The sequence below is a fragment of the Aethalodelphis obliquidens genome, unplaced genomic scaffold (genome assembly GCF_003676395.1).
Source record: "Aethalodelphis obliquidens isolate GAN/ISIS:26980383/991018 unplaced genomic scaffold, ASM367639v1 scaffold3, whole genome shotgun sequence".
NCBI classification, from domain to species: domain Eukaryota; kingdom Metazoa; phylum Chordata; class Mammalia; order Artiodactyla; family Delphinidae; genus Aethalodelphis; species Aethalodelphis obliquidens.
In genome coordinates, this window is record NW_020837947.1 from 743,667 (window position 1) to 770,059 (window position 26,393).

The 26,393-nt window shown below is 45.9% G+C and overlaps 1 long non-coding RNA gene across 4 annotated transcripts in view; it reads left to right on the plus strand.

Moving 5' to 3' along the window:
* Nucleotides 1–26,057, plus strand: part of LOC113606579 (uncharacterized) — a 97,381-nt gene extending 71,324 nt beyond the window's left edge. For all 4 annotated transcript variants that reach the window (XR_003427610.1, XR_003427613.1, XR_003427609.1 and 1 more), the window contains 3 exons: nucleotides 44–2,380; nucleotides 20,142–20,413; nucleotides 21,193–26,057. This is a non-coding gene — a long non-coding RNA (uncharacterized LOC113606579). The remainder of the gene's footprint in view (nucleotides 1–43; nucleotides 2,381–20,141; nucleotides 20,414–21,192) is intronic.
* The last annotated feature ends 336 nt before the right edge of the window (nucleotides 26,058–26,393 follow it).

Sequence of the window (26,393 nt, forward strand, 5' to 3'; positions counted from 1 at the left end):
TGGTCCACATTTGACTCCCTCTTCCTCTCACACCACACATCAGATTCTCCAGAGATCCTGCTGGCGTGGCCTCCAAAGGTGTCCTGGGCTCGGCTGCGCTTGGCTCCTCCACTGCCGTGAGCCATCCAAACGCCGACACTCTGGCTGGGACGTCACGTGACTTAGCCTCCTCTGAGCCCCACAGCAGACGGGCTGACGCTCACCGTCTCTTCTGTCCTCCTGGGCACACGCTCCTCTCTGAGCCCAAGCTCTCCTGCAGGTGGGAGTGGCCCACAGCTGCGTTTGGGCTGGAATGGGGTGGGGTGACTGCACTCCTAGGCTGAATTCTACAGCTCCAGGGGCACAACTCCTGTCCTGCCCTTCTGCAGCTCAGGTCAGGGGACCCAGGTGACACAAGGGACCTTGGTCCTGAAACATGGCTTGGAGGAACGCCACTAGTCTGGAAAACTGGTTTTGACCCACAAGTACACAGTTGGCCCTACGCTGTTGCTCACCTCCTGTACCAGCTCAAATAGTTTGCCAAAGCATTTCTGGAAGCTTGTCTCCTTCTCTCTCAGATCAGCAGAGCAGACATCCTCCAGCCTCCCTGTCTCCCTGCACCCCACAGCCAGGCACAAGCCCACTTCGCTACCTACGGGAGGACTGAGCAGAACAGTGACACTATGAATGTCTTCAGTACATGCGTTCACTCCCCCCAGGGCTTCATCTGACGCCGGCTCATGCTACGGACTGGGAAGGACTGAGCATCAGCATACAGCTCGGATTTCCTGACGTGCGTCCACGGCACAAAAGCCATAGGAGGTGCTTTGGGAAAGAGATCCTGTAATCATATGTGTGTGGGAAATGCTGCCCATTTCTTTCTTAGAGCTTCAAGACCATGGTGGTGATGCACAGGAAGTGCCCAGAACTGTTACGGTTCCACAATCTAGACGTTTCTCTAAACCTTCTGAAACTGATGAACTTCCTTTTCTTGGCTTGTTGTGTTTGGTTCTTCACTTCTGAGACCATGCAAGGGAAAGTGCAAAAGACATCAGAGGAGAGAGAACACAGAGCAAGAGAGAGGCCTGCTGGTCCTGCAGTCCCCTAGAGAAAATCTATGCTGGAAAGGGGTGGAGCTTCTACTCTAAATATTTAGTAAAAAAAATTTAAAAATTGCTATGCTTTCTGAGCCACTTTATATTTTTTCCCCTAAGACTTCACCGAGACCATGATTCAGCCTTCCATTTTGTATCTGCAGAGATTTAAAGCGGGGAGTAGACCTTAGGTATTTCGGAAAACGTCTAACAAGCTTCCGTCCAGCCGCGCTGGTCTCCGCTCCCTGGCCGGAGGCCCCGTGGGCGCCGCCTCCCGCCCTCCACTCCCCCACCAGACGTCCGGTGACTGCGGTTAGGGACGCACGCTCCTCCGGCCGAGGGAGAGCCGCGCTTCTCCCGGTCACGGCGCAGCCGCCTTCCGCGGAGCCAGGCCCCTGGTAGATTTACCGCAGCGTGGAGGCTTGGGACGAGGGACCACTGTCACTGCCCCCCAAACTTCAGCCCCCGTCCTCTGTTCCAGGCCCAGGCCGCGGTCGGCAAGCTGGAACCTCTCTTTGCCTCCACTGGCATCGGGCAAATGCCTTCAAACCCGGAAGACAGTGGCTCGGCGCAGCTCCTTGTTTGAAGACTACAGCTTGGTGGCTTCTAAGAAAGAGTCCAGACTCTTGCGGGACCACAGCCATGTACTGTCCCTGGCACCACGTAGACAGCCAGAGCGCCCAGGCCGGGTGACCGGGTCTCCGGTGCCCCGCCCCCGCTGGATGCCCGCCTGGTCAGGCACACGGCGCACGGCAATCCTCTCGCTGGGCCGGCGTCATCGCGCCCCAGTGTCCGCGGATGGCTTGCCTGGGCCACGCACAGCGCCGGGCAGAGGACACGGGCCAGACGCCGCCCATACAGTGTCCACTGGTCACTGGGCAAATCCTGCCGAGGGCCGCTCTGCCGGGTGGGCCAGGCGGCCGTGAGAGCGGCCGGGGCCAACCAGGCATCACGGATGAGCCACGGCCGCCGGAGCAGCGCACACGGCCACCGGAGCAGCGCACGCGGCCACCTGCTCTGCCCGGGGAAGCAACACCCACGCCGTCCAGAAGCGGCTGCGAGACCAGAAATGGGCCCGGAAAGGGCGCAAAGGGGGCTAGTCCCGCGAGACGCGATAGAGGCGGAGTCGGGTGGGGCGGGGGTAGGTGGGGCCCCGCCCACCCGCCAGGGGGCAGAGGCCGCGCCGCAGCTCCGCTTGGACTCAGTTCGGGCCTGGTGCGCACGCGCCGGCTGCTGGCGCTGCTGCTGGTGCCGCTGCTGCCGCCGGGGTGGCGACCTTGTCCGTCCTTCATCCAGCCTGGAAGAGGGTGAGGCGCGGCAGGCACTTCCTGTCGGGGCTGGTGCTCTGTGGGGAGTTTGGCTGTGCTCCGAGCACCCCCGGGAGGCAGTGCTTCAGGCAGAGGGTGGTGGGCCCGGAGGTCTGGGAAGGGCGCTGCTGAGGAGGGAACAGAAGTGAGGGGCTCGGAGGCGGGGCCCTGGGGAGGACGGCCTGGTCGGCTCTGTCACTGTCACCTGGGGGTGTACGAGGCGCGTGCCGGGACCCCCGGGGCAGAGGGCCCCCCAGCGGCCGCCTGCTTCCTCCACGTCCTGCTGCCTCGGGTTGAGCGCCCGCTCTTCCCACCCAGGATTCTTCGGCCCTGGGTTCGTGGCTGTCTGAAATCCGCCTCCGGTTGAAGCGGGTTGGGAATGAGAGTGACGAGACCTGGATTCTGTGGACGGAGACCCTCGGTGGCCCAGAGGTGCCCAGAGGCACGGCTGCAGGGTTTGGACTGAGCGTCCCGGCAGCGTCCGCGTCGGCCGGTCTGTGCACCTCCCGGGACTGAGGCTGGCGTGGCCCGTGCCTGGTGGCCAGCCCTCTGTGTGCCTTCTCATTTCCTCCTGTTGTTTGGTGACACTTGGACCTTCGTCTGGTAACGAAAAACCATGAGGCGTGGCGTCTCACCCGGGTGGTCCGTGATCCAGAAGTGAACCAATAAATCCCACACTGGGAAGCTCAGTACGGCAGAGTGTCAGGCAGCTTTGGGCCGGGCAGTCGGCGTGGCCAGGGGCGCGTGGGCTCCGCTGCAGCAGCTGTTTGCACAGCCCCCTTGGCGTCATGCGTTCCAGAGGAACCTGGTGCTCACAACTGACTTGCGTTGCAGCTCTGTTGCGGCAGCCTCCAGGGGCATCTCGCGTGTAATTCAGCTGGTACACTCAGGGCCAAGCCAGCTTCCTTAATTTTCCTTTTGATAACTCAGGCCTCAATTTTATAGCTCAAATGAACATGATTAATAAGGCAGATCTTACTTAGCACTTAATTAGTTAACAAAGGGCTTGTCAAATTCTGAAGCTGAAATTTGCTCAAAAATATAATGATTATACAGTGTGGTTATGCAATAAAAGTAAGTTGTTTTAGCCCAAACTGACTATAGCTATTGTGGCTTTTTAAAGGAGAGGAAAGAGTTTTTCTACTCCCTTGGAGGAATTGGTGGTGAAGGGGAAGCCTGGCATCCTTATTCCTCTAATATTGGGTTGCCCAAAAAAGTTTGTCTGGGTTTTTCTGTAAGATGGTATGGAAAAACCGGAACGACCTTTTTAGCTAACCCAACAGTTCCATCCGCTAGTGTGTGCGGTTGGACCGGGGGTGCAAAAGCGTGTGCCCCTGGTTTATGAGAGGAGCCCATCAGCCTTTCCTGATGAGACACGGCTTCCAGCACGACTGACGGGTCCCCAGCGGGAGCAGGGAGACCAGGCTCTTTGGGGCAGGGCGGCTGAGGTGTGTGGGATGGACAGCATTCCACGGCCCAGACTCTCAGAAGTCGGTCCCCACACCCAAATGTCCCTTGTGAGTGACCTGTGAAACTCAGAGAAGAGGGACACGGCCCTGCCTGGGTTGATGAGGTCATCTTCCTGCAGGTGAAGGTGGCACAGAGAGAACCCCTCAGAGCTTGGCCTTGTCCCCCCAGCATGGATGCTGGCGGGGAGACACACAGGAGGCCCCTCGGGGGACAGTGCACCACCAGGGCGCCAGGTGAAGACATGACTCATGACAGTGTGACGTGTAGGGCAGGGTCAGGTAACACGGAAAAAAAGCCTGGAGCAAGCTCCCGTCGTCCTGCTGCTCCGCTTCCAGAGCAGGATGCGGAGTGCCAGCATCTCCTTGTTCTGGTGGAAATGGCAACGTGAGAACAGAAAATGAGACGGGAATGCATCTCAGCACGTTCACACAGCACACCCGTCACACGTGCAGCCGCAGAGCGTCTCGAGAAGGCGGATTCAAGCCAAGTCGCACTCGGCGTGTGCCGGTCACAGCGAGCCTGTCCTTCCTCTTTCTTTTGCCCCAACTCGACTCGAGTCCGCGCTCAGCCCCTTGGAAGATTGTCCCCTTACCCCATGGATTGCTTTCTACAATTTACACCCTCAGCAAGTGGTTCTTGAATGGTGGGCATTCAGTTGGATTCAACATAAGTAAATGCTCTGTGTCAAGCCCTGCTGTGCAGTGATGTCACCCTGTAGCTTTTTGACCCAAATCTCCTTCCTGGGAGTCACCCCTCACATACTGATGTGTTGTCACTGGTTTTCCTGCTTCAGCTGCCCTTGGGTCATTGGTGGGTTGGCAAACACTGGCCCTTTCAGCGTCTCCCTGCTCTCAGCCCCTCCAGCTGCTCAGCAGCGACAATACCCCTTTCATCCCAGAAGGTCATCTCTGGGCCAAACACGCAGGAGGCCCGACGTGGCATCGTTCTCTACCTGTCAGAGGACGTCCACGTACCCAGAGAAATATTCCTTTTCTTCAGACAGAGAAGTGGGCAGGGTGACCCCTCCAACTTGACGCGATACAGCTGTAAGGGGTCGTGGGAACGGGGAAGGAACTTGTGTTATCTCACAACCTGCTTTTTGCCACTCACAAGCTTTGAGACGTTCCATGAGGTAATACCCCTTCCTTTAACTGCAGCTGTGCACATTCCTGTGCTGTGGGAACAGAGTCAAGACGTTTGGAGACACTGAAAGGCATTCTCTGTCTCTCGAGGTGGAAGGCAAGTAGGGAAGTACATGGAGACTTCTGGTGTCCTAGGAAATGGAGCTGGGAGCCTTTCAGACTTGTTTAGCAGAACAGAATGGATTTTGAGGTCAAGAAAATGATCTTGTATTTTGCCAGAAAAATCTCAATTACATGTGAGGAACCACCTTTTTCTTGCTCTAATGGATTTTTTTCAAGATGAAGTTAGTGATGAAACTGGCTAATTTGCATATTTGCAGGGAATAAAAATTGAGTCAAGAATTTTTCATTGGGTGGTTCACTTTAGCAACTTTAAAAAAAACTTAAAAGGAATCCAATGCTTCTTTCTTGTGATTATAGAAAGCTGTATTAGTTTAAAAGTTCTGGGGCTTCCCTGGTGGCGCAGTGGTTGGGAGTCCGCCTGCCGATGCAGGGGACACGGGTTCGTGCCCCAGTCCGGGAAGATCCCACATGCCACGGAGCAGCTGGGCCCGTGAGCCGTGGCCCCTGAGCCTGTGCGTCCGGAGGCTGTGCTCCGCAATGGGAGAGGCCACAGCGGTGAGAGGCCCGCGAACCACACACACACAAAAAAAGTTCTACCATTCTCTATCACATCTGGTTTTTTTGCATGAATTGACTCTTTTTCTTTTTACATCTTTATTGGAGTATAATTGCTTTACAATGGTGTGTTAGTTTCTGCTTTATAACAAAGGGAATCAGTTATGCATATACATATGTCCCCATATCTCTTCCCTCTTGTGTCTCCCTCCCTCCCATCTCCCTGTGCTATGCGGCTGCTTCCCACTAGCTATCTGTTTTACGTTTGGTAGTGTATATATGTCCATGCCACTCTCTCACTTTGTCACAGCTTACCCTTCCCCCTCCCTGTGTCCTCAAGTCCATTCTCTACATTAATGTCTTTATTCCTGTCCTGCCCCTAAGTTCTTCAGAACTTTTTTTTTTTTAGATTCCATGTATACATATATATGTGTTAGCATACGGTATTTGTTTTTCTCTTTCTGACTGACTTCACTCTCTATGACAGACTCTAGGTCCATCCACCAAAACATCTAGTTTATCTATTGTTGAAGCTCAAAGGGCCTTTTGCTTTAATTTGGGTAAAGCCTGTCTGTAGCAGCAGGTTCCCAGGGTTGCATCCCTGACCATCCCCTGACTTCTGTCAGTTCCACTCTTCTTCCCTTGTTGACCCTGAGTTACGTTTCCCACAGTAACTTTCAATTCCAGGCATTCACCCAATTTTCCTTTCCCAGGTTTCACAAGGCAGGCTCTCTGAATTTATGAGAACTTTGAGCCCATCCGTAGCAAGTCAAATGCTGTCTCCCTCCTAAGCACTGGGGTCTAGAACCTGTCACTCTCGTTCTGCCTTGTTCTTGTCTCCCAGCTGAGTGTGTTCATGTCTGCTGGCCTGCCTGGGTTCAGGTGGACCAAAGGCGATGACCCGTCTTCAGGTGTGATCTCCCTCCCTCTCGGTGCTTTGTGAGGGGCAGGGGCAGGCACCGTTCGTTCACTGGCTCGCCATCCACAAGTATTCCCTGAGTGCCCCCTGTGTGCTCTGCTCTAAGTGCTGTGAGCTCGACAGTGAGCAGAACTCATGGAGAGAGAACAGTAAACAAGACAAGTGAATGTGAGGTTAGGGGTCTTTGGAGAAAGGACAGGAGAAGGGGTCTACTCAGGGTTGCTAGGCAGGCTTCACAGACAGGGACGTCGGCAGAGCTGAGGGTGGGCCGTTGGGATGTCTGGGGGGAGAGCAGAGGAATTGGATGCAGAGGTCCTGAGGTAGGACCTTGCTCAGTGTGGTCAGTGAGCAGCAGGAAGGCCCCAGGGCTGGAGCAGAGAGAGGGGGAGGGGTGGTGATGGCCTCAAAGAGGACCTGTCGGCAAGGGAGTGGCACAGACTTGTGATGGGGCCTCTGAGAGGACATTGGGTGACATGGGAGACCGTTGAGGGTTTAGAGCAGAGAAGTGATTCAATTTGACTTAGTTTTCCAAAACCTTACCCAGATGCTAAGGGCTTAGACAACCAGGAGGTCAGAGGGCACAGTCCCCTCACTTCTGCCACTTCAGGGACCTGCAAACCTCATCGAGTCTGACAGTGAGTCCCAGAAGGCCTCACTGAGAATTGTATACTCACGGTTGTGGTTTAATTCAAGGAAAAGGCACAGACTAAAGTCGGTCAAGGGTAGATGTGTGTAGCACAGGGTCCAGGAGATGCACAAGTGGGGCCTCCGATGGCCCTCTCCCCGTCGAGTCAGGACTCTGCCGGTATGTGTGTGATGGCCAGCCAACCAGAAGTCACCCAGCCTCGGTGCGGAATTGTTCCTGGGGCTCTGTTATGTAGGCATGAGTACCTGTCCTCGTGGCTTATCTGTCCATAAGTTCCCTGCCCCTGAAGGCCTCAGGGCCCACACCCCACATCACATTGCTGCTGCCTGACCAGCCCAAGGCTCCAGACACACTCAGATCCCTCCCAGGAGCTGAGGACCAAGACCAGACCCCTTTGGGGACAAAGGTGGATTCTTCACTGTGCATCTGTCTACTGTGTTAAGCAGTGACCACTGAGTCTCACGGAGTGCTGCCAGCTTTGACCCAAATATATCTTCTCAACCAGAGCAAGAACTGTAAACATAATTAACATTTCAACCTCTTGAAGCAAAATGGATTCTTATACATCAATAATATGACTGTATACTCTGACTGGAGAAATACTAAGCAAAGCGTTGAAGGCTTAGGCAGTTCCTAAAGCAGTAATTTTAACTCAGGCCTTGGCAGTGTTACCACTTAGGAGCGATGCTGATTCTCCTGATGCGCCGTCACTTCTCTGGTTCAGGGGAAGATGCAGAGGAGCGTTTGTGTGATTGATTATTCAGTGAATGGACAGCCGCCTGCGCTCACCACATTGCGTGTCTTCCAAACACCTGGCTTATAAATAGCAGATATTCGCAAACTACTGGGGTTGCTGGGGCGCCAGAGCCTCCCAAAGACCTTCAGACATTGCTGATGTCCAGGAGCTCACAGACCAGGGAGCACTTCTAAGAACAAAGCCGGAAGAAGCGTTTTTCATTGTTGTTGAGCATCAGCTGTGAGTGATGGGTGTTTCTGGAGAAGTCTCCTGTCCCAGGACACAGAGGGTCATTATGAGGGAGGGAAGCACAGGGGGGCCCTGTGTACTAGGGAGCGTCACTGGGGGGGACCCCCATCAAGGAGAGGTTAAGCATATGCACATACTGAAAACTCAGAATTGGCCACAGGCCGCGGTGTACATGGAGTGGGGACCTCAGACGGTGAAAAGGGGACTGTTGCCTGGTAGAGTCCAGAGGATAAGAGTTTGCTGGGTTCATCCTGAAATGAGAGTTAAACAAAAGTCATAGGTGCTATAAAAGTTGTGGTGGCTTCTGCTGAGGTAGTTCAGAGAATCGGTTTTCCTGAAAGAAACACACGGGTGATTTGGAACAGTGTGTTAAGACCAGTCTTCCTTTCCTTTAGAAGCGAAACAGTAAGAACTTCCCTCCTCTCTTCTTTTTCCCTCCCACGGTTGCTCTTTCTTGCCCAGTTTCCTAGTTTATTGTATTTCATACTGAAACCTCAAAAACTGTTGAACAATAAAACGGCCAGCAAAGCCGGCCGAGGTTGTCCTCTCTCCTCCTGCAGGTGGGACGGCTGACTCAGCCCCTCCCAGGTGTCCTCCGGACAAGCTGCTGTTGATGAAAGCAGAGTGCTGTCCATGTGCAGTGCTGGAGAGGATGAAATATTTATGGTGGGGATTCCACACCAGATGGAAGAATTGGGAATGATCCCTCACTTTCCTGGGAAAGCAAACCCACAATCTCTAAATCCCATAACCTGAGCACAAATGGCTGTTGGCTCACGAACTCCAGCCGGGCCTTCCCGCCTCCCCTGTGTGGGGACAGATGCTCAGGGGCAGAGTCCGGCCGTGACTCATGCGTGACGGTAGTGCTCAGTCACGCCTCGGAAAGCTGCAGCCTTTGGGACCGCGCTCAAATCCCCGTTAGGGATCTTTAGAGCAAAACCATATTGCTAGAAGGGATTCCTCTGTGGGCCATGAATTAACGAGGCTTGTCGTGCGGAACAGTCCTCAGGGGCACCGACTTGTTGGTTCTAATTTGTCCTGTACTTTTACAGCTGGTTTGCTTCCTGGACTTCCAAGATTTACAAATTGCAAGTGTGCTTGTGAAGTGGTGGAGTCTACCTGCACATTTGTTTCTAACTACTGATTGTCGGGGGATAGTAGAATTCAAATACTTGCATAAGCTTTAGAAACCGAGGGTCAGTTCGGTGAACACTTCCAGGTGTTATTCCCATAAGAGTTGAAAGTTGAGCACATCCATGGTTTTCTTCCCTGATTTCTTGTTACCACATTCCTATGTACGTCTGAGGATAAAATGGTTTCCAATAACGTTCTCAGTACCTACTAATTATGTCTGATGTTAGCAGTTTGGTTGATTTGTTCAGTTTTAAATTATTTTGTATTTTCTAAACAGCTAAACAGTGTTTTTTTCTCTTGTACACTATTTATAGGTACTTTTACGTGTGATAATATGCCATATTTTCTTCCAACAGCCTGGACCCCAGGCCTGTTCTTTGCTAAAACAACACAAGGTTTAATCCTATTAATCCATGGCATCATGACAAGAAAAATGCCATATATGTACTTTTATTTTCCTCAAGTATTCTAGATATTTTACAGATGGTGGCAAAGGAGTGTATTAGCTCTTTGGAAGCAGAGCTTAGAGTCAGTGTGATTTTATTAGAGTTAGCGGTGGAGGAAACAAGGAAATCATTCCCTAAACACAATGTCAGTCACCATTTCTCATGCAAAAATCATTTAGGTTGTTCTTTTATCAAAGTTACATCTGTATCAAATAATTTATTTATACTTGTTCATACAATTTTTATAATCTTTTCCAAGGAAGAGGAAACTTGGGGCTTGAGTTATATCTATAATATTTTATTTTTCAATAATAAAACCCCAAAGCAATATGATAAAATGACATTCAGTGGAGGTGGGTGGAATGGTGGGTACATAGGTTTTTGTTATATTTATTCTTATTAAATTTATGTTTATTAGATTATTTCCAGGGTGGCTTCTGGCTTATGCATGTTTGTGGAGGCAGAAATTTTCTATACTTTCTAATCTGTTCATAATCAACTATAAATATAATCTTGGCTTTACTCGGAGCAGTTAGCATGTTTTTGGATACAGAAAACCCAACTGAAAATGACTTAAAGAAAATATCAAAGTCACTATTTCACATGACAAGAAGCCCAGTGACGGAGTGGCTTTAAGTTGAGTTCACAGAGCTGCCGACCAGGTAATTAATGCCCACGGTCTTCCCAGCTTTCTGCTCTGCCGTTACCAGCCTGCCTTCCTGTCCTTCGTCTGCCACGGCCGCAAACTGCAGTTTCTGACATCTTTTCTGGTTTTGGTATAGGGTGATGGTGGCCTTGTAGAATGAGTTTGGGAGTGTTCCTCCCTCTGCTATATTTTGGAAGAGTTTGAGAAGGATAGGTGTTAGGTGTTAGCTCTTCTCTAAATGTTTGATAGAATTCGCCTGTGAAGCCATCTGGTCCTGGGCTTTTGTTTGTTGGAAGATTTTTAATCACAGTCTCAATTTCAGTGCTTGTGATTGGTCTGTTCATATTTTCTCTTTCTTCGTGGTTCAGTCTTGGCAGGTTTTGCATTTCTAAGTATTTGTCCATTTCTTCCAGGTTGTCCATTTTATTGGCATAGAGTTGCTTGTAGTAATCTCTCATGATCTTTTGTATTTCTGCAGTGTCAGTTGTTACTTCTCCTTTTTCATTTCTAAGTCTATTGATTTGAGTATTCTCCCTTTTTTTCTTGATGAGTCTGGCTAATGGTTTATCAATTTTGTTTATCTTCTTAAAGAACCAGCTTTTAGTTTTATTGATCTTTGCTATCATTTCCTTCATTTCTTTTTCATTTATTTCTGATCTGATTTTTGTGATTTCTTTCTTTCTGCTAACTTTGGGTTTTTTTGTTCTTCTTTCTCTAATTGCTTGAGGTGCAAGGTTAGGTTGTTTTTTCGAGACGTTTCCTGTTTCTTAAGGTAGGATTGTATTGCTATAAACTTCCCTCTTAGAACTGCTTTTGCTGCATCCCATAGGTTTCGGGTCATCGTGTCTCCATTGTCATTTGTTTCTAGGTATTTTTTTTATTTCCTCTTTGATTTCTTCAGTGATCACTTCGTTATTAAGTAGTGTATTGTTTAGCCTCCATGTGTTTGTATTTTTTACAGATCTTTTCCTGTAATTGATATCTAGTCTCATAGCTTTGTGGTCGGAAAAGATACTTGATACAATTTCAATTTTCTTAAATTTACCAAGGCTTGGTTTGTGACCCAAGATATGATCTATCATGGAGAATGTTCCATGAGCACTTGAGAAAAATGTGTATTCTGTTGTTTTTGGATGGAATATCCCATAAATATCAATTAAGTCCATCTTGTTTAATGTATCGTTTAAAGCTTGTGTTCCCTTATTTATTTTCATTTTGGATGATCTGTCCATGGGTGAAAGTGGGGTGTTAAAAGTCCCCTACTATGAATGTGCTACTGTCGATTTCCCCTTTTGTGGCTGTATTTGCCTTATGTATTGAGGTGCACCTATGTTGGGTGCATAAATATTTACAATTGTTATATCTTCTTCTTGGATCAATCCCTTGATCATTATGTAGTGTCCTTCTTTGTCTCTTCTAATAGTCTTTATTTTAAAGTCTATTTTGTCCGATATGAGAATTGCTGCTCCTGCTTTCTTTTAGTTTCCATTTGCATGGAATATCTTTTTCCATCCCCTTACCTTCAGTCTGTATGTGTCTCTAGGTCTGAAGTGGGTCTCCTGTAGACAGCATATATATGGGTCTTGTTTTTGTATCCATTCAGCCAATCTGTGTCTTTTGGTGGGAGCATTTAGTCCATTTACATTTAAGGTAATTATCGATATGTATGTTCCTATTCCCATTTTCTTAATTGTTTTGGGTTCGTTATTGTAGGTCTTTTCCTTCTCTTGTGTTTCTTGCCTAGAGAAGTTCCTTTAGCAGTTGTTGTAAAGCTGGTTTGGTGCTGAACTCTCTTAGCTTTGCTTGTCTGTAAAGGTTTTAATTTCTCTATGAAATCTGAATGAGATCCTTGCTGGGTAGAGTAATCTTGGTTGCAGGTTTTTCTCCTTCATCACTTTAAATATGTCCTGCCAGTCCCTTCTGGCTTGCAGAGTTTCTGCTGAAAGATGAGCTGTTAACCTTATGGGGATTCCCTTGTGTGTTATTTGTTGTTTTTCCCTTGCTGCTTTTAATATGTTTTCTTTGTATTTAATTTTTGACAGTTTGATTACTATGTGTCTTGGCATATTTCTCCTTGTATTTATCCTGTATGGGACTCTCTGTGCTTCCTGGACTTGATTAACTATTTCCTTTCCCATATTAGGGAAGTTTTCAACTATAATCTCTTCAAATATGTTCTCAGTCCCTTTCTTTTTCTCTTCTTCTTCTGGAACCCCTATAATTCGAATGTTGGTGCGTTTAATGTTGTCCCAGAGGTCTCTGAGACTGTCCTCATTTCTTTTAATTCTTTTTTCTTTATTCTGCTCTGCAATAGTTATTTCCACTATTTTATCTTCCAGGTCACTTATCCGTTCTTCTGCCTCAGTTATTCTGCTATTGATCCCATCTAGAGTACTTTTAATTTCATTTATTGTGTTGTTCATCGTTGCTTGTTTCATCTTTAGTTCTTCTAGGTCCTTGTTAAATGTTTCTTGCATTTTGTCTATTCTATTTCCAAGATTTTGGATCATCTTTACTATCATTATTCTGAATTCTTTTTCAGGTAGACTGCCTATTTCCTCTTCATTTCTTAGGTCTGGTGGGTTTTTATCTTACACCTTCATCTGCTGTGTGTTTTTCTGTCTTCTCATTTTGCTTATCTTACTGTGTTTTGGGTCTCCTTTTTGCAGGCTGCAGGTTCGTAGTTCCCGTTGTTTTTGGTGTCTGTCCCCAGTGGCTAAAGTTGGTTCAGTGGGTTGTATAGGCTTCCTGGTGGAGGGGGCTAGTGCCTGTGTTCTGGTGGATGAGGCTGGATCTTGTCTTTCTGATGGGAAAGGGACCAGACAAAGTCCCTATTCTTTTGTCTCTGTTTATTCTTTTTTCTTTTGTCCTACCCTGGTACGTGGGGACTTTCTTGCCTTTTGGGAGGTCTGAGGTCTTCTGCGAGCATTCAGTAGGTGTTCTGTAGGAGTTGTTCCATGTGTAGATGTATTTCTGGTGTATCTGTGGGGAGGAAGGTGATCTCCGCGTCTTACTCTTCCGCCATCTTCCCCTCGTCCCTCCCATACACATTTGGCCATTGGACCAATTATTTTCGGGTAATGTGTTAATGTCCCCCAGAATTAGTCTCCGTGGAGCACATTTTGACAGTCACTACCATAACCTAGTAACTTGCTTGTGAACCAAACCCTAAGCCTTTGACAACTTAGTCTGTTCTTGTTTATCTCAGAAGCTGGCTGAACCAAGAGTAGCATGTCTCTGTGGCCCCCACTGTTTCCAGCTGTGCCATTGCCACTGGAATTGACTAAGATTAAAAGGTCAGAAAACAAGTTTGTACATTTACACTCACGGCTGGCCCCCCACCATTCCGAATGACCTCCCCATGACCTTGGATGGGCTGCAGCATGGGGAGTATTTGCCAGCATGAGGTCCCCCTAGTTCTTGAACCCCATCAGTGATGGCAAGGTGGCCCTTCATCTGGAGGACGGGCTTGGAGACAGTGCCCTGGGGCGACTGAGTGGTGTGTCTGCATCCCGGCTTCTGGGGGCACAGAAATGAGCCCGTTTTCCTACCTCACCCCTGGCAGCATGTTCCTCTTCCACCTGGGCGGTGCTCTTTGGTCCAAGGATCATAATCACGTGTCTGTTTCTCTATAATCCACATCCCGAGGCTTGGTGGCAGTCATATCCAGGTACCATAGTCATTTATTATATGTTTTCATGATTAATCCGGTGGGTTTTTTGACCAAGGGATATTCTTCTAGCACATTTTCTATTACCTGACCATTTTAAATCCACAAATTTATGGTTTTTCACAAATGTTTTAGTCAAGTGTAGCCATTTGTTTCCCTCAGATCATTTGCGGGGGCCTTGACAAGATGATGTCTTCATTAGCATCTCCAGACTTACTGAAAGTGTCCCCTCAACACCACCACCACCAATAAAAGCAAAAGTAAAGAAAGGTTGTTTAGGGTCATCTTGCATTGCTCAACATTAGGACCCAGCCACTCCTTAAGAGGCCCTATTGGATAATTTAAGAATAACGTGAGACACCAAACCTGCATACTAGGAGCACATGGTATATAAGGGGAGTGAAAAGAGCGAGAGAGAAGTTAATAGTCACTTGCTTAACAGAGCAGGAGACCTTCCTTCTTAAGAAAGGTCATACTTTCGGTCAACATTTCTGATTTTGCTTTTGTCTTTACCAAGATACTTTTACTTTTTTTTAAATTAAGGTATAGTTGGTTTACAATGTTGTGTGATACAGCAAAGTGACTGAGTTACACATAAGGATAATTCTTTTTTAAAAAAACTTATTTTCCATTATGGTTTATCACAGGATATTGAATATAGTTCCCTGTGCTATACACGAGGACCTTGTTGTTTATCCATTCCGTATATAGTAGTTTGCATCTGCTAACCCCAAACTCCCACTCCATCCTTCTCCTGCCCACTTTTACCTTGTTCTAATGACAGTTTGTTAATCCAGTTTCCCCTCTCTGTTATTCTTGAGTTACCACTTTTTCTTTACTAACTTTGATGTACCATGATTTATAATGTCACTAAAACATTTAATTTAGTTACAAGTTTTCCCAGTATCTAGAATCCTACATTTTCTTTCCTTATCAGACTTGAGCTCAAACATCCTGGAATTTGCTATAGAGTCTGCAAGTTGGGTCAGTGGTGCATCAGCCGTCTGAGAAGAGAAAGCAATGCCAACCTCCTTCCATGAGAACATGAAGGAACAGTCATGCATAGGAACCTGTGTCAGGTAGAATCTCAGGTGATTAATAGACAACAGGTGCTTGCAAACACAAACAAAAACATATGTTTATAATGCGCTGACCTCTGCTTTTTATGATTTCCTTTATCTTCTCCTCGGTTTCGTTTGGTGTTCCCTTTCTAGTTCTTGGCGTGGAGGCTTAGACAGTTATTTCTCAGCTTTCCCCCCTAGTGTATGTATTGTAGATATAAATTTCTCTCCTACCACTCTTTAACTGCAACAAATGAGTTTGACTATGCTTTCAATAGCCTTATTTAGGTAAAATTGATATACAATCAACTGCACTAAGTATATTTATTGATATACAGTAAACATACAATAAATATTGTATATTGTATATCAATAAATATACTTAGCAAAGTAAGGACAGAAGAATAGAAATACTGTAGGAACTTCCTAAAGAATACCTTTTTAAAAATCTACACCAAATCTGGTACTTAGAGGTGAATTATAGAAAGCCCATTTCCTCTTCTGAGATAATGACAAGCCTTTCCCACTGTCCCTGAACAAAATGTCAACTCTTTGCAAAAGCCAGAGTCCCTTGGACCCAGTTAATTCAGGGCGAAATACTAACATATATTTATTTATTTATTTACTTATTTATTTGAAGTATAGTTGATTTACAATATTAGTTTTAGATGTACAATATAATGATTCAATATTGTACTCCATTTAAAGTTATTATAAAATAATGGCTCTATTCTCTGTGCTATACAACATATCCTTGTTGCTCATCTATTTTATACATAGTAGTTTTTGTATCTCTTTATCCCATCTCCCCAGCTTGCCTCTCCTCTCTTCCCCCCCTGCACTGGTAACCACTAGTTTGTTCTCTATATCTGTGTGTCTGTTTCTGTTTTGTTATATTCATTTGTTTTATTTTTGAGATTTCACATATAGCTGATATCATACAGTATTTGTCTTTCTCTGTCTGACATTTCATTTAGCACAGTGCCCTCCAGGTCCATCCATGTGGTTGCAAATGGCATTATTTCATTCTTTTTTATGCCTGAGTAGTATTCCTTGTATGTATGTACCACATCTTCTTCCATCTTCTTCCAACAGATGTACTTCCATCTGTTGATGGACACTTAGGTTGCTTCCATATTCTTGGCTATTGTAAATAATGCTGCTATGAATATCGGGGTGCACATATCTTTTCTAATTAGTGTTTCATTTTCTTTGGATATATACTCAGGAGTGGAATTGCTCAGTCATATGGTAGTTCTATTTTTAGTTTTTTAGGAACCTACATACTGTTTTTCATAGCGGCTGCACCAATTTACATTCTCACCAACAGCATACAAGGGTTCCCTTTTCTCCACATCCTTACCAACATTTGTTATTTGTGGTCTTTTGGTGACAGCCATTCTGACAGGTGTGAGGTTATATCTTGTTGTGTTTTTTATTTGTATGTTCCTGACGAGTAGAGATGTTGAGAATCTTTTCATGTGCCTGTTGGCCACCTGTATGTCTTCTTTGGAAAAATGTCTATTCAAGCTTCTGCTCATTTTTTAATCAGGTTGTTTATTTTTTTGATATTGAGTTGTATGAACATTTATATATTTTGGATATTAACCCCTTATCTGTCGTATTACTTGCAAGTATTTTCGCCCACTCGGTATGTTGTTTTTTCATTTTGTCAGTGGTTTCCTTTGCTGTGCAAATTTTTTAAAGTTTAATTAGGTCTCATTTGTTTACTTTTGATCTTGTTTCCTTTGCCTTAGGAGAGATCCAAAAATAAATATTACTACAACTTATGTCAAAAAGCGTTCTACCTTGTTTTCTTCTAAGGCATTTTAAGGTTTCCAGTCTTACATTTAGGTCTTTAATCCATTTTGAGTTTATTTTTGTGTACGGTGTTAGGAAGTGTTCTAATTTCATTCTTTTACATGTAGCTATCCAGCTTTCCCAGCACCACTTGTTGAAGAGACTGTCTTTTCCCCATTGTATGTTCTTGCCTCCTTTGTCATAGATTGATTCCAAAGACTGACTTTATGGGCCAAGTGATCTTCAGTGTTGTGTGCTCACCTTTCCTAGCAAATTCTTCATGTGTTCACTTACATTGGATGTATGGACTTAGACCTAAGTTCCCCTTACCGGAATATATAAAAATAAATATTACTTGAACAAAATGTCATAAGACTGGGTGGCTGGAAATATAAATTTTCAAGTTCTTTAATACTCACTATTTAACCTTGCTCAAAAGTTTCCTAGAAAATAAATTTCAGTTTTGAAGCCTGTCTTTTGCAAAATCATATTTAGTACAATTTTCCTCCCCACCTACCTCGATCCACCACTTTCTACATCAGTTTGCTGTCATCTGGCAAAGCAGTTGTAAAGAACCATTTTTCAAATCAAACCTTTTGAAACAGTATTCCCTCCTCAACGTAAAATAATATTAATAAAAACTATATCAAAACCTGAATTAATATACCATTATCTTTAATTTCTATTTTCTTTGTTGCAAACTGTCAAGTCAGATGGGCTAAACAAACATGTGAGTGACCTCTGGAAAAATAAAATTATACTTTTTAATGGCCAACAAGTAAATTAAACAAATTAAAACTTAGCATGATGAAATAAAGAATTTAAGGGCAGTTTTAGTAATCCTGCCAAGTTTTAGTTCAGTTGGAAAGCAATTGGAAATGATGAAAATTGCATTCAGACCCTGAGTTTTAATAGATCATTAGTCAGGATCATCTAATCCACCATTGTTTTTAACAATTCTTAGAAGTGTTACTGAACTACTTGAGATAAAAAGGAAAAATATTCACAGAGCTTTGGCTGTAAGAGTTTTTGATTTTTTTTCTTGGTGCTGGTAAAGAAGTCTACAGAAGCAAGCCCTGTGTCTGAGAGCCCCAAAGTGGCAATTATCATGCTTGGTTTCAGTTCCTGAATGACTTTCCATCCTCCTCCTGTTTCTCACTAGGGAGAAACATTAATTTACATTTTTTCTACTTCTTATTTCTACTAAAAGACACAACATTTTGGGGAAGATAATGGAATTCAGAAAAATAGGTATCACTATAATAAAGATGGGGAGATATTTTCCTCAAAATATTAACAGAGAAATACATACACATTTCTGGTTTTATGTGGTCAAATTGCAAACCTTAAGCCCCCTAAGCTCACACCGATTTAAGAGGTTACCACATTCAGAAAAATAAATGAACACCAAACATGATAGCAGTGTCTTTCATTCTCTCTAGTTTGATAGTCCAAGGAAGCAAAATATTTTCCACTTTATAAAATCTTTAAAACCGCCAGGGGAGACATGCTGGCCTTCTCAGTGTTGGAGCAGAGAAAGCTTCAGCTAACCATATGGAAAACACATAAGGAGACCAGATTTTTCCAGTCCATAATTCAGTGAGAGTTAGGGTCTTACTTCCAACACCAGAAGTCTTAGGAGGTGACTGGTAACTCCACACACTGCCAAGTTTTTGAAATTGGATAAAGGATGAGGGTAAAGATGGCTACCTCTGTACACATGAAACTGGTTTACAGTAGTGATTATGCATTTTCCTTTCGTCTTTTTCCCCCCTCTTAAAATAGCACGAACATGATATTATGTTGACTAAGAAAAATAAACGAAGCAGCTTTTCTCTGTAGGCACCACTTATTAGGATAAGAACCTTCCAAAGAAAAGAGGTAGTACTCCATAATTTGAATCAGATTTTGTTAAAAAAAATCTAGGTCCATCCATTCATTGAAGCATTCATGAATTTGTTAATTAAGTGAACAAATACTGATCATGTACCTGTTCCCATGTTCCTCACTGAGGCAACAACTCATAGCAAGTTAGGAGCATGCGTTCTGCAGTATGACTTCCTGGGTTCAAATCTGAGTACCACCAGCTAGCAAGGGCCATGCTGGGGCCATCGCCAAGCTCCTCCAAGTGTCTGCCTTCGTTGGTGTGGTAAGCACATTGATGGTAGGCATGTTGTGGATTTGTTGTTGCCTACACTGTCAGGTGTAAGACACAAGGATAAGTGATTCTCTTCACTAACAGCTCCTCTTGTTGCTAAAATTCCTGACTTTGTTAAAGAATGTACACAGTGAAGTCCCTAATCCAGGGGAGTTACCACTATTTCAAATATCTTTTTCTCTGTTTCATGATATTATTGTAATTTTATTGTGTTTATATCAACTGTAATATCTATTTTAGCTAAATAAAAACATTAAACAGGCTAACCTTCTTTTTTAATTCAGCAGAACGCCTGAGGATACTTGCTGTGTTTGCCATCATACCTAAGTCAACTATGCCTTTATCATATTTGGGATTTCTCTACCTATGGGATTACATATGAATAAATAAAAGCAAAACTCACCCCTCGATTATGTGGATGCTTTTAGCCATTGCTTTCTAGAATAAACACACACATGATTTAGATATGTAATTCCAACTCTGTTTATTCCTTAGAAAGGACATTTAGTTTAAAAGCACGTTCAAGGTAGAAGAAGTGCAAGTTCTTCTGTTTGGTCTGTTTAACAAGTTTCAGCGCAAAACTTTATATCCAGCATCACAACAAATACAAGTGAAGACAGAGAAATTTTCAAAATTAAAAATTTCAACCAATAGACCATCTAATACCAAAACCTTTCAGTGATAGATACTGGGAGTAACGAAGATGGATCAAGAAGCCGACCGAGGCTTGGTCTTCTTCGTGAGAGACCCCAGTTGTACTTCTTGGCAGTAGTATCTGAAAAATGGTAGAAAGTACTTTCCTGTCTCTTCCTCCATGTGTTCGCTGCCTGTGACCAACCATGAAGGAGGTGACCAGCTGCAGCCATCCTCTGGGATGGACCCTGGTGATCCCTGCCTCTGGGCTGTGAGTGGCGCCAGTGACTCACTTTTAAAGGGGGAACGAGGCAGAAGAGAAGACATCATGAGATATCACTCTCAATATTCAGTTTTAGAAAGACCCTGACTGCCATCCTGGGGGCTTCCCTTGCTCTCTCTCACTTCTGCTCTCTCACTTTTGCTCTCTCAGTTCGCTTGCGCTGGGGAAGCAGATTTCCACGCTGGAAGCAGTCTTATGGAGAGGCCCGTGTGGCTCAGCAAGCATTGAAGCCCTCATCCCCACCGTCCATGAGGAACTGGAGCCTGCCAAGGCCATGTGAGTGCAAGTGGACCCCTCCCCATCCAGCTTCCAGATGAGACCACAGCCCTGGCTGGCTGTTTGACTACAACCTCATGAAAGACCTTGAACCAGAGGCCTCCAGATAAACTCTGCACAGATTCCTGATGCACAGAAACTGTGAGGTAACTAACGTCTGCTGTTTAGGTCACTAAGCTTTAGAGTAATTTGTTGTGTAGCAGTAGATAGTAATTCATACCCTAATGCCTTTAAAACTGCTTGTGAGGCAGAATTCTGAAGTGCATATGACTTTCTTCTCTTCCCTTTCTTTTATCATTTTCTTAAAATGATACACTACTACAGATATTAGGAAATAAGTTGAGGTAAACTACAGGAAAACCAATGGTGACCCACTATATTCTGGGAGGTAAACGTATAGACGTGAATTGGTGGAAGGCATCTGGGTGTACATCCTGGGTAATGTTTTCAGTGTACAAAGTAAGCTAAGAACTGTAAAGGAGCATAAAGAATTGCAAAGACTAGTAGCTGGATACCTTACTTTCTCTCATTATTTTTGAAAAATGATTTTAGTCATTATATCAATGGACAGAGAGACCAAGAGAGATGTACTTATTCTTGCTGTGACAGCATGAGTTGCAAACAGTTATCTTGTTTATAAAGGTATAAAGAGGGAAAAAAATACCCAGTAGAATGTGGAGCCTATTATTAAAAAGTCTAAATAAAAATACTTTTACAACTAAAATATTTAAGGCATAGAGGGAAAGTATGATTTTGATGTTCTCCAAAATGCAGAAAATTATTTCAAAGGAGTATTTCAAATTATTAATAAAATATAAAATGATACGTCAGCTAAAAACAAAGAAAAGTACTGAGAGGTAAATGGAGCTAAATAATAAAAGGGAGGTTTGGAATAAAACTAATATTGGCCTGATTTATAATGCAGATGGGAGGCAGTACAGGCATAATTAATGAAGCATAATTAATGATGTTGAGAACCAGTGATGTGGGAGATGCACTGGAGCATCTCCTTCAGGCTGAACAGGAGGACAAACACCGGAGGGGACGGGAGACCCAGAGGTGAGGGATGCTGAGCCCAACACGGGACATGGCGACAGAGGGACAGCTCAGGTGCCTGTTCCTGGATGGAGAAGAAGCTTCTCCAAAGTTGATAAAAGAACACTTACAGTAAGCAAACATGGCAAAAGATTTTTAAAAGAAGAAAAAAAATGTTTTCAGCATTCTGAGAGAGCAAGCTAATTAAAAACAGATTACAAAAATCTGGCAGACCTCTCTGCAACAGTAAATCCTAGGAGATAAAGGAATGACGCGGTCAGCTAACGACAGAAGCATGTTCTGACTGGGCCTGCCCACCCAGCCGCTCTTCGGTGGGAAGACAGCAGAGGTACTAATACATAAATCCAGTTGATCTATATTAATAAATAAACATTAATACATTAAAACACAGCTGGTCTTATTCCAGGAAAAAAAGGTGTTTGTTATTTAAAAATGTATTTATAGAATTCACAACCTATGATTATCTTGACAGCAGCCAAAGGAACATTTAATAAAATTGAAACTCATAATTCATTAAAATTATAAAGACAGCTTTCCGTCTTGATAGGGGACATTAGTCTGAACCCCACAGATGATGTTGCAGTCGCCGTTTTGGCCCTGGAAGCGGTGAACTCGGAATAATGGCAGGACTGGTTTAGAGAAAGCGAGAGGCAAGAGAAGGAAGCAGGTGGTGCGTGTGTCCAGGGGAGGAGAGAAACAGGGCTGTCAACGCTGAAGAGAATACTAGCTGCCTGAAAACTGGAGAGACTCGTGTGACCATGAGATGTAATAAAAACGATTCTATTCACAGTAACAATGAAAAATTCCGAGGGATGACTGTGCTAGGGTAAAGTTCTTTTATGAAGAAAATATAAAAATTTTCATCAAGAAGATCTGGATAAATGGAGAAGACATAAAATATTTAAAGATTTACATTTTTAAAAGGAACCTGTAACATTTTTATACAGTTCAAAGAAAATCCCTAATGCAATTTTAGGAGAAAGTGACAAAATTAATCTACAGCTCATTGGGAAGAATAAACATGCTAAACTTTTCAAAAGTAACCTGAAATGGAAGGGTGTGAGGGCCGTGCTACACTGTCCTGCACTGAAGGGCTTAGTTAAAGCTGTAAGGTCCCAACAAAGCAACAGAGACTGAATAGAATACAAGTCTAGAAAGATACTCCAGAATATGTGGGGATTTGGTGTAAAATTAAAGTGACACCTCAGCTCAGTGAATGAAGAAGGGTTTATTTTCACAAAAGCACAGCAGGAAATAATGGGCAAACAGTTGGTAGTAAAATAAAACTAGAATTCTGCTTTAAACCTCATAGACTAAATTCCATGGGGATCAGAAATGTAAATGTTAGCACATTAACCGTGAAGTAGAGAAGAAAGTACAGGTTAACGTTCATACAGTCATGGGTGGGAAAGGCTGTCCTATATCTGACACGATCAGTCATGTGATCAAGGGAATGATTTAGGCTCGAATATGTACGAATCCCAAGTGTTCACGTGAAACAGTGAAACACCAAGGACAGGCTGGTAAGAGTATTTATAGGGAGAAGTTTAACAAAGAAGGCAGAAAACAACTGACATCTTGATAAAAAGATCAAACTTGACCCTGGACGAGGTCATCGCTAGAGAAGACACACGAGAGAAGGAACACGAAGGAACACGTGGCAACACGTTTAACTCAGGATGAACAGCATGCAGAGTGTGGTGGGTGCCTCTTCCTTCCCCAGTCACGAGGGCCGGGTAGGATGCAGAGACTGAACACGCACGTGGGGCGTAGCCTGGTGCAGCGTGCTTTCGGAGTGACGGGCCCTCAAGCTTCATGACAGCCTCTCGGCAGGCACCCGGCCTCGTGCTGTGGACAGAAGGGCCCTGGCTGGTCACAGACGAGGCCCGGGGACAGAGTGCCCTCGGCCTGAGCCCCACACGTCTGATCTGAAACCTCTGGCTAAGCAGACCCGCCTCCAGGAGTGAGAGGACACAGAATGGAACTGCGTCTTGTTACCCCGCTGACCGGGAGGTGGGAGCCCGAGAATGGGGCTGGGTGGGTCCACCTGTGGGTGAGCTCACGTGTGTCAGTCACAGAAAGATGTTGAGCCTCCACTGTTGGTGAGACATCAGGGGACAGAGCAATCTCTTACTATTCTTGGAATTGGGAAATACACGTGTACACCAGGTCAGCAAGGACAAGAGGTTATGCGGCAGGGCGTGGCACCTGGCCTCGTGACCCTGGGGCAGCTGTCCTGGCCGGTCGTGTGCCGGCTCCTGTATTGCATCGTCCCAGCAGCCGCTATGTGCTTGGGGGGACGTGAACAAAGGGAGTCGCTGGGCTGACTCTGGGTTCAAGGGTGTTTTGAAGCCTTGTGTGGTGTCAGCTTCTCCAAGCTAGGTCCAGGGTTCCCTTTGGGTAATGAGTCTAGGTTGGAGTCACTACGAGAAATTGGCGTGAGATCCGGCAGGCAGAGCGAGGCCGCAGCCCCGCCTCCTCCTGTCCTTCCATCCTTCCTTCTCTCTTTCCCTCTCTCTGTGTCTCTCTAGCTCTCTCTGGAATGGCCAGGCACGGGGGCAGGCTGCCTCTCTGTGGCTGTCTGCCGGCTCACCTTGACCTTGATGGGGCAGCATTGGGGGTCCAGCCCCCCCTCCTCACACAGGACCTTCTCCCGGGGTGCCTGGGAGCCTGGAGCAGGCCGTGGGCAGCTCGGGGGTGGCAGAGGGGGCCCTCCCCCACAGGAGTGGAGTCGACACACAGTTGACCTGATCCATCTCCAGCGGCCCCTCATCTATTTGTTCACAAATCGTTGAAGGGAAGGAGTTTACTTTGGTACTTAAGGTGGCGTCATTTACATTTGGCACATCGTTGTTACTTTTATGCATATTATGATGATGTTTACTAGGCTCAGGCATAAGGCAAAATTGAACTAGAATCATTGTTTCCCATTAAATATTAAGGGTCCCTATTAAAAGGAAAAAATGTACTTTTCTCCATCCCTTTCCCCCCAAAATAAGTGACTTAGAAAATCACTATCAGAGAAAAAACAAGATTTGGGCAACGTTTTGGAAAGGTATGCTTTTGGGAAAGGTAGGTTTTATAATTCACACATTTTTCATGACCAAAGAAGAAATAATGAATCCAAGCAAACTCTTAGTTCTCACTAAGTAATAATGTAAACAGAATTTTCTTTGCAGGACCGTAAGGCAGTGTGTAAGGAATGCACTGGCGCCACCTAATACCTTGAAAGACATTATCTACGATCAGAGAGAAAACAGTTACAGGAAAACAGCTGAATAGATTAATTGGCAGAAGGGCCCACATTGGACATGATTTGTAAACGCTAGACCTTGTCGCTTAGCTCAGCTACAATAATTGTGATAGGCAGAAAGGTTTTAAAATGCATTGGAATGGGTATCTGAATGTAGAGTCTTTGAACTTTCTTGGGTTGAGGAGATATTAGGAAATATTTTGGGGACAGGGAATATCTCACGTCAGAAGACAGAACCCAGCCGGGAGATGGCAGAAAGACTGAGAAGTGGCTGTGGTTCCGAGGATCTGGTGGGTTTTTTCTGGGCGGGTTTGTGAGCCCCAGTGACTGACCAGGTGAACCGGGATGCGGCCCTTCTGGGCGCTGACTTCATTTGTTCAGACGGAGCGTAATTGCTGGTCTCAGAAAGCAAGGCTGTCTTGCTGAGTAAGACCCACAAGGGTGGCAATGGTGACTTTTCTCCCGACACAGAAGGGAACCAGGTTCTTGAACACGCTCAGCACACACCTAGTGAGATAACACCCACTGGCCGAGGGGCTTGCCTAGGGAAACATAAAGCCAGTCTGTTAGGCCGGGTTGCAGAGTGTGGCTTATGCAGCTGACCTGCTAGGTTATAAAGGGGGATCTCAGAGGGAGGTGGGGCAGGGAAAAGAAGAGAGGAAACATGGGGGAGGAGAATCAATGACGACTGCAGCTGGTACATCCTTTGAATTCACCCCCTTAACCTCCCCCCTTAACTGGAATCCTCAGTTCCTTCATCCATCACTCCTAACGTCTTGTTAAGGTCGGGAGATAACGAAGGACTAAATGTGGTCCCACCACAGGCGCGCATTGAGGACATGGGAGACCCAGCTATTCACACACTGTCTTCATTGACTAGACCGTGTTCTCTGTAGTCCTTGATCACAGCCAACGTCAGATTTAAAGGTGATCCCTTCATTGGATGAGCTTGGTGCTTCCACGTGGAGAAGCACAGAAGGTGGACCCATGCAGCCATCCATGCTTACAGACACTCCAGAGACAGGCTCATGGCTCAACTAGAACAGACCAATCCATGTGGATCAAGGACAGCGGGTGATTTTATTTGTTTATTCGAACTTTCATCCAGACATTTACGAGGTTAACACCACATCTCAGAAAACACACAAGCGTGTTAGGGAAATGCCTGGGTCCTGCCAGTGAGAGTCTGCTGGGCAGTGGGCATGGGCACGTGGCCCCAGCAGGTGGCCTGGGTGGCCCGATGGAGAAGAAGCACAAAGGGGGGTCCACAGGTGCCCCATATCCATCCGCGTGGTCTGTGCTACTCCTGGGCCTGGGAGCCTCCCCAGGGGAAACAGCAGAGGTCCAGAGAGGAGGGGCTGCTGGGCCACAGCTGTCCTCCAGGCCCCAGGCTGGGTGTGGGAAAAGGAGAGGGACCTGCCTCCGTGCCCCAGGCCTCCTGCAGACGGGGTCTCTCCCCATCCCACGCGGAAACAATGTCTTTTCAGGAGCAGACTGTATGCTGATGTAACAAGGAGCTTCCTTCCCACTGGGACATAACCTGCCGTCACAGCCCCGTCTGTGGGCCCAAGCCCCGCTGCTCACCTCGGGCTCCAGCTCTGGACCCGAGGCTGCTGGCTGACCGCCCTGCCACCCAGGGGAGAAATGGCTATCCCTTTCCGTTCTTGTCCGCCTTCAGGTCGTGACCCCAGTGGGCCTGCGCTGTGGGAGCCAGAATCCAGGTTCCCGTGGGATGTGACAGCCACCATCCAGTGCTGCAACCTTGGCCTGTGGCCTGGCTGGAAGGCTGGGTTTGGCCTGCTCCCGGCTGTCGGTCA